The sequence below is a fragment of the Nematolebias whitei genome, chromosome 4, assembly GCF_014905685.2.
Source record: "Nematolebias whitei isolate Nwh7 chromosome 4, NemWhi1, whole genome shotgun sequence".
NCBI lineage: Eukaryota > Metazoa > Chordata > Actinopteri > Cyprinodontiformes > Rivulidae > Nematolebias > Nematolebias whitei.
The window spans coordinates 17513566-17522093 of record NC_056501.1 but is presented as its reverse complement, the minus strand read 5'-3'; positions in this window follow the sequence as shown (position 1 = coordinate 17522093).

Genomic DNA, 8528 nt, shown 5'->3' with positions numbered 1-8528 from the left:
TCGTCATCATCGTCGGTGTTGTCTTCATCGTTGTCGTTTTTATTGTTGTTGTCATCGTTATCATCGTTGTTGCTGTCGTCATTGTTGTTTTTGTCGTCGTCGTCATTGTTGTTGTCGTCTTCATTGTTGTCGTTTTTACTGTTGTTGTTTTCATCATTATTGTTGTTATCAACATTGTTATCGTCGTTGTTATCATTATCGTCAACTTGCAACTATCTATATGATCACAAAATTTTTTTTAAAAGTACTTTTGTCTGTAGATATTACTTTGTGTAATGTGCCCTGTACGATCAAGTTGTGTTTTCAGTAAGTCATATGTTTTTTATTTACATAAATAATTGTTGTTGTTTATGGGTTGATCGTAATTTTTGTGATTTTAAAACTTTATCCTGTTCAAAGGAGGTCAGCAGTCTACATCATTGCTTCAATTTCTCTGCCTTTACTGAACGGACTGTTTTAAACTTCTGTACTTTCAACCAACCTCTTTAAAATCCTTTTTTTTTTTTAAACACACTTTCCTTTTTTTAATGGCAACACAAACACTTCTTTTGAAAATTTAGTTTGTTCTCTTCTTTTGACAGACAGAATAGTAGAGGGTGTAAGTATGAAAACCAATTTTCCACAGAAAAGAAAATGGTTTTATCATTAAAGAAGGCTTTAGATGAAACGTTACATTGGAGGCAAAGTGACGGTAAGTGCTTTCGTGGTGCTGCTCAATTATTGCTTTTAAGGAGCTCCAACAGAAATGTAGCTGTGAGGTGTTCAAATGCCTTAAAGTGCTTCAACTTTAGCAACAAAACGGACTGAAGAAGAGGCAGAAGTTTATCATCTGAGCAGCAGCCAGAAATAATTGTGAGACAACATTAATTCAGACGACGTTTATCCTTTTTACTGAACTGAGGAGCCTCACTAAATCACTTCTTTGTGTTTTGTAAAATTACCTGGAGGGAAAAATGATGTTTACTTGAAAGTGCGAGCTCATCAAACACCTGCACGAGTGTGCATCGACTCACATAATGCACAGACTGTGATGCAACTCTTCCAAAGTGTACAGGATTCTTTAAAATCCTTAAGTATTCTGGTTTAATCTGACTCTTTGACACACACGGGTCTAAAAGTTTTTTTTATTATTCGTCATGATTATTAGGGACTGCCTATTAAGGCAGGAGCTATTATTATCCACCTAACAAAGGGTTTCTTAACTTTATATTTTACTCTTCCGTCAACTTTAATGCGGCCCAAACTGCATAATCAAAACGACCAGCTCGGCACTGTGAGGTGTGCTATTACTTTTATTGGCATTTTGAGTTGCCACGGCAACGCAAATTTCAGACAAAGACGCCATTTTTCCCATACAAAACGCCTGACGGAACACTTGTAACCCCCTAACTGCAGCTCTGAGGTCAATTATTTTGTCATTCCTCTCATTCTTTAATACAGTAGTCCCGCGCTACTTCGCGGCTAGTTTTTCGCGGACTCGTTCTATTGCGTTTTTTCAAAGTAAGATTGGACATGACACACATATGGCTGATTGATAGATGAGCCGCACAGTCAGCATGTAATTTTTATTTAAAATAAATTATTTTAAATTATGTAGCACCTGCTGCAGGAGAAGCTCCCTCCTGCAGCAGGTCAGACCTCCACTCTGCAGCGGAGAAGTGGGCGTGGTCGAGAGCGCTGGCAGGTGACTGAGAGCAGCCAGTGGCAGAGGGCTGAGACCATGACATGCTGTGCTCTTTTTTTTTAGAGCGTTTAGAGTTTAGAAAATTATTAGGGACATTGCAAGAGTGTGGGAAGGGTTTAAAATGCCTTAATATATAAACTACTACTTACTACTACAGTAAATACTAAAATAAACCACCACTTACTACTACTTGTGTACATAATTTCATTCCATCTCATGCACCACATGAGATGGTAATGACAAAGTTTACTTGATCTTGGACTACTGTATCCCTACTTTGCGGTTTTTCACTTATCGCGGGGGGGGTGGGGGGTGGGGTCCCAAACCCCCTTGATAAATGAGGGACTACTGTATATTTATTTATTAGTAATTAAATTATGTTGGTGTAAATTTTTCACGTACAGCCTCTCTGATTTACAGAAAACTGTCATCTCCATCAACCTTGGGAGCTTCTCTGTTGGATTAAACCTTTGAATTGTCAAGACTCAAAATGTTAAATCATAGCACTGTTGGAGGTGGAGTGGTGGCAGGCGGGGAACCACCTCGGGGGTGCTGATACCTGAGCTGATGGAGGAATGAAAATAATTACCTGGGGTTTTGATTTATGCTGTCATACAGGCTTGGGGCCTTGCCTTTACACTGCTTCACTGTCTGATTCACTGCAGCATTATCCCATGGCCCCGTCTGCAGGCGTCTGTTTAGGTATGAAGATAATCTTTGCTGCTCAGTGTCAGAGAGGAGACGCTGAGAAGCAGCTGTCTTCCAGGCTCTGGCGTTACCTTCAAATCCAACAGGAATAATAAAAATGTTATGTGGAAATGTTATTGAGCTGAAAACTTCCAAACTAATGGAGCGCTCAACATTTTCCCAACTCTTTTCTTATAGTGGGACATAAGATAAACTCTTACAGCAGCAGATTTGTCAAATCAGTTTGACCTGTAAAATTTGAAATTCATCAGATCAGACCTGTTTGAAAAGGACATATTAAAAAAAAAAGCAAAACAACTGGAAGTTTGAAGATCGTGTTTCCCAGGTGTCATGAATGCATCATCAGTTGTACGGTAAAAACAACGCAATACACAAAACAAACTACCAGTGTTTGAATACCACAAGTGTTTTAATGTGTCCACTCTATTTAGTGTTAAAGTAACACTTTTTATTTAAATTAATTTAATTTAACAATGGCAATTTTGCTGTGCACATTAGCCCATATGCGCAAAAGTTCCCAATGTTGCCATCTGAACATTTAAAACATCATCTTTACCCACTTCTTCCTTTTTGGAGCGTGGGGTCACTGGTGCCCATGTCCAGCAATCACTGGGCGAATTATGGGGGACACCCTGGACAGGTCTCCAGTCCATCACAGGGACACAGAGACAAATGAGACAAACAACCATTCACTCTCTCACTCACACCTAGGGACAATTTAGAGTTACCAATCAGCCTAACATGCATGTTTTTGGTCTGTGGGAGAAAACCGGAGTACCCAGAGAAAACCCATTCATGCACAGAGAGAACATGCAAACTCCACCCAGAATGGCCCCCAGCCGGTATTTAAACCGGCAACCTTCTAGCTGAGAGGCAACAACTCTACCAACTGTGCCACCCAAAAGAGTGCAGAGAAACTTTAGTTTATGGTAAATAGACTGAAGCACATCACAAATATTTTATTTAAATCGTGTGTGTTTTCACATTTAACTGACTGGAGACAATGCACAATCAAATCCTTAATCTTGTTGTTTTTTAATGATTTTAAATAAAACAAAGAAAAATGTATTGTACCAGATTTTAGCACAAAAATGCACGTTTCTTCCTGGAGTCCCTTTGCACAGGTTTTCCTTCTCAGAGGTGAGATTGTGGGGATCTTTGGTCCACTGATCCTGTAAAACCCTTTCACCTGTTCCCATCAAACCTGTCGTAACGTCACTTCTGATGCTGTGACCGAACGATTGTGCAGCTCCTGTTCAGTGCGAACAGCGAATTTAATTCAGATTTTTACACTTCGTAAGGATAAAAGTTTCTTAAACGCTAAGCCTTTGTATTAATATAAAGCCTTGTAATTCATAAGCCTCTCGAGAGCAGCTGTGATTAAAGTTGCAGTCTAATAAATCCTGAAAGATTTCATACTCGCACTCTGAAAATTGATTTTCACATAAAACCAGAGATTGCTTGTGGCCCTCTGTTCGAAAAGTGAGAAATCAATCAAATACAGCAGTACGTCTGTGAGCACCAACACTTGGTGAATTTATGCTTTGAATTGGTAAAACAATATTTATCACTCTCAGTTTGGTAAAGCTCGTGTTTATGAATGATTACAATTGATTAATCCCTGAGGTTAAAATGACTGTTTCCTTTAAAACCATCTTGCCATCCACACTTTGGTTGTTTGGGATTGACGCATCATTTTGCCTGCCTGTATGACAGACTCTTGTTTTTCCACCAAAAGAGACAAATATCTAAAAAAATACTTTTTCCTGTTTGCAGCAAATACAAATAAAAAGCAACAAAATCAAAAACGCAGACTGGCTGTAAAAAATAAAATGCTATGTCTTGTGTGATTAAATTTTTACTTCTCTGGCCATCATTATTATGAGGATTATAAGTTTTCATGTAGTCGTTTTGGTTGTAAAATCATTTTATTAGCATCCACGGAGCAGTTCTTGTTTTCTCAGTCAATAAGAAAAGCTTTAGTAAAATGTCAGATTTGATCCTCGCCAACATCATTCTTTTCTCTACATCAGTTTGTCGTCGACTGCGATTGTTTACAAGGGCGTCTGAAATCAATCATGTTAAGAACAGAATGTCGTATTTCTCCACAGTCTGGCAGACAGGCGCTCACATGAGCACACACCTTTCAAGGTCTCCTTCATGTCTGAGCAGCCGCACAAACGATGAGCGCAGGACTCCTCTCCTGATCGACTTCTGCCCCGCGGCCCTGGCCTGCGTTTTAACGCCGGTCGCTGCAGATCCAGATTTGTAGTGTTTGTGCAAAACTGAGTGCTTTTCTGATGGCGTGTGAAATAAATGCAAGATCAGTTTCAGTCCAGGTCAAAGGGACTTGATACGGATTAGTGATGGTAGAGAAGGGATCATTTAGGTTGGCCTCGTTCCGCCTTTTAAGGAACAAGCAACAAAATGTCAGCAACTTATAGAGCAACAGTGAATATCACTCTTGTTTTTGTCATTTACCATTAGATCTGACTGCATCAAGATTTTGTCTACAGCTGATTTATCATTCTGAATTGGGTCTCCCTCTTTGTGCTAATTTGGTGCAAACTGGAGCTTAATAAAAAAAAGCTAAAATTCTTAATAAAAGCTGATAAATGTGAGGACAGTGTCAAAACCTTTCACGCTTAAAAATGACCAGGGCCACAAGAAAAACTCACCAAAAAAAAACATAGGATCCAAAAGTTGCAGAGCTCTGATGTTTTTTTTTTTACTTTTTCAAAAACATGGTTCTTATATTCACAGCAGCAAGACATGGCTCCTACTTTTCTCAACCACCACCAAGAAACAGAACCCCCTCCTGTTCTTCTTCTTCTTTGGTTTTTAACGGCAGCTTGCATCCATCAATGTTGCACTACTGCCATCTCTAGGTGTTTATAAATTAATTTCTTTCTTCAAATTCTCTTATCGAGTCCAGTATTCTTTAAAAAACTAAATATCTTTCTTTTCCCTTCATCACTATTCAGCTGCGAAGCCACATTTTCAAACTTTGGTTCTCTATTACAACCCATTTCCATTCTCAATAATCTTCTTTGACCCACATATTTCCTGCAATTAATAAAAGCATGTTCTATTGTTTCTGTGGTATTACACCAATCACATAAGCCAGTAAGATGTTTTCCCATCTTAAAAAGAGTGCCATTCAAAAAACTATGCCCAGTTCTTATTTTATTTATAATTATCTCCTCCCTCCTATTTATTCCTCTGATTCTTTTAACATCAACTGTATTCTGTATCCTATATAAATATATCTCTTTTGTCTCATTGTCCCAGCTCATTTCCCATAATTTCTTGCTTTCTTTCCAAACTATACTTTTGCCTTCAGATGTAGATAACTTTGACATATCAATATCTACTTTTTTAGCCAACCTATCTGCTCTTTCATTACCTAAAATACCTATATGAGCTGGAGTCCACATTATTACTATGTTTTTGTTTTGTTAGTCTATGATGAACAAACAGAATCTCATACAAAATGTGTTGGTGATTACTTGAACTTCCCTTTTCAATGCTTAATAATGCTGATAATGAATCACTGCAAACTATAATTTTTCTTATTCTACTATCCTCCACCCATTCTAAAGCCAATAATATAGCACATAATTCTACTGCATATATACTCAGAAAATTAGATGTTCTTTTCGAAAGCTTAAACTTTAATTCAGGAATCACTACTGCTACACTAGTTGCTTCAGTTTTTGGATCTTTTGGACCATCTGAATAAATTTGTAGATAATCATTATACTTCTTTCCAACTACAGTAGATCATAAAATTCTTGACAAAACCCCCTCCTGTTTCAAACCACACAGCTTTTAAAACATCAGCCTGTACCATTTCTAATTAAGAGGGGTGGAGCCAACATTTACATTTTCTATATGAAAATAAACACACAACTAAATTAAATCTATAGAAAAAAACAAACATTTTTAAACTATAATTAAAACAATAATTCAATTTAAACAATTTAAAGCAAAACAATATCCTTAAACCCAACCAGAATCCAGAACATCTCCCCTCCCTCTCAGTCAGTGTGGATTTTCCCAGCGAGGTTGATTGAAAACACCAGTTCCTTGTCAGCACTGCTCATGGGTGCGCTACAGACACATGACCCGGTGACCTCAAACAGAAGGAGAGAGTGATCAGAACAACTAAATCTTAAAGTTAAATTAATAAATTGATCATCAGCTTTAAACCTTTTCCCAGATACAAACAAAAAATACATTTATGCATTAAATTCATTTAGAGCAGAGCTATTCAACTGGTGGACAATGGGCCTTTTCCGGGCCTCGGATGACTTTAATCCGGCCCACTTCATTTTAAAAAATTAAAAAATTTGGGGGGGAGGGGGGTTTCTGACTTCTGAGTTTGGGTTTTGGGTTCTGTTTATTGCATTTATGTTTCAATGCAATAAAATGAACAAATTTAAAAGGTAACAGATCATTATAAAACTTGGTTTATTTACATAATGACTTGAGTAAGTGAAGAATTCTGACGGCAGGACACAAAGATTAATTCTACCTTTAAATTACAACATGTTGAATATTGTACCAGACTTTCAATTTGACAAAATATGCCTAAATAACACGCTCGTGTTAAAAGTTTGTGCTTTGCTTCTTCCTACTAGTTATTCCTTCAGGCACGTGATGCCTTCAGGCGCTGCAGGACAAAAAAATTGTGTTTTATTCTCAAATGCTCAGCAGATGCAAAAACAAAAAGAAATAGAGTTAGAAGAAAACTTAATCATGTAAATATTATTTTTACATGGTGTATTTTTAGCACTGTTGTTGTTTTGTGCTCTACATTAGCTCACCTGCAAAAATAAATTTAAATAATAAATTCCTCTATCATGACTTCTCATTTTACTTGTTGGTAAATCCGGATGTCGCATACATTTGTTCAGACACTGACATGTTACTGACCTTTAAGGATCCGCACAAGTTTAAATCCAGTGTAAAATTTCTCTGGCAAATGATTTTTTTTTCTCTGTAGAGTGATTAAAAATAGTCTTGTAGGCATTTTTAGGCTAAATCACTCACTCCACATTTGATAAGAGATCCATCTAAATCAGTGAACATTTACTGTAAGAATTTACCATAAAGCTGCTCTTTCTCTGCTTAGCACAGTTTGTAGAAAAGATACAACAAAAAGCTAAACTCTGCTTCAGTGGCTGATCCACTGGAGCAAAAAAATCATTTGTCTCACAAAGTAGTTCCTATTAAAAATGGTAAATAGACTGTACTTATATAGCACCTGTCTATCTTATCAATATACTCAAAGTGCTTTACAACACAATCTGTGCTCTTATTTATCCATTCATGCAGCACTTTATATCTATATAAATAATACAGTGCTTTATTGCATTCATACATCGATGGGACACACATCGGAGGCAATGAGGGGCTCAGTGTCTTACCGGGGGACACTTTGGCATGTGACTGCTGGTGGAATCGAACCCCAAACTCTTGCATTGGAGGACGACTTCTAACCACTCAGCCGCCCCCCCCAAAAAAAACAATGTACAATAAATAAGTTATTTACTGAGCTTGTTGGGTATTGTTTTGTTCTGTGTATTTTCCAACTATTCTGACAATTTTAAAATATTTTTTAGTTGTTCATTTTTAGTTTTATGCCTATTTACTGCTATGGGGCGGTACCGTTCAGTGACCCATGTTCACTAAGTGGATCGGGACATGTCCAGTGATCCGAACAGTCAGCTACGACAGAATTTCATATGGGGCGCCAATTTTTCTGCCCTGTCGACACATCCGGCTAGTTTTCGCACATTAGTAGCTTATGACCACTAACAATTAACCTGACGTGAGCTCAAACACAGAACTAGCTGCAGCAGAACCAGCTGTGTTGTAGAGAACATCTGTTTGAATCCAGACAGAACAGAAAACTGAGGCGGATAGACCAAAAGTGGGACCTTTTTGCCAGCATGGTAAATCTTATTAAACCAGGCCGTGCATGTTTCACTGTGATGGGTTAATTCATTCATTCAAACTTTATTTATACAGATTAGTCACATTGAGCCTTTGGGACTCATCGACAAATGAGACCTGTTTAGACAAAAAGTAGAGAAAAGTGACAAGAGGGTGAGGAGGCAAAAAGATTCAT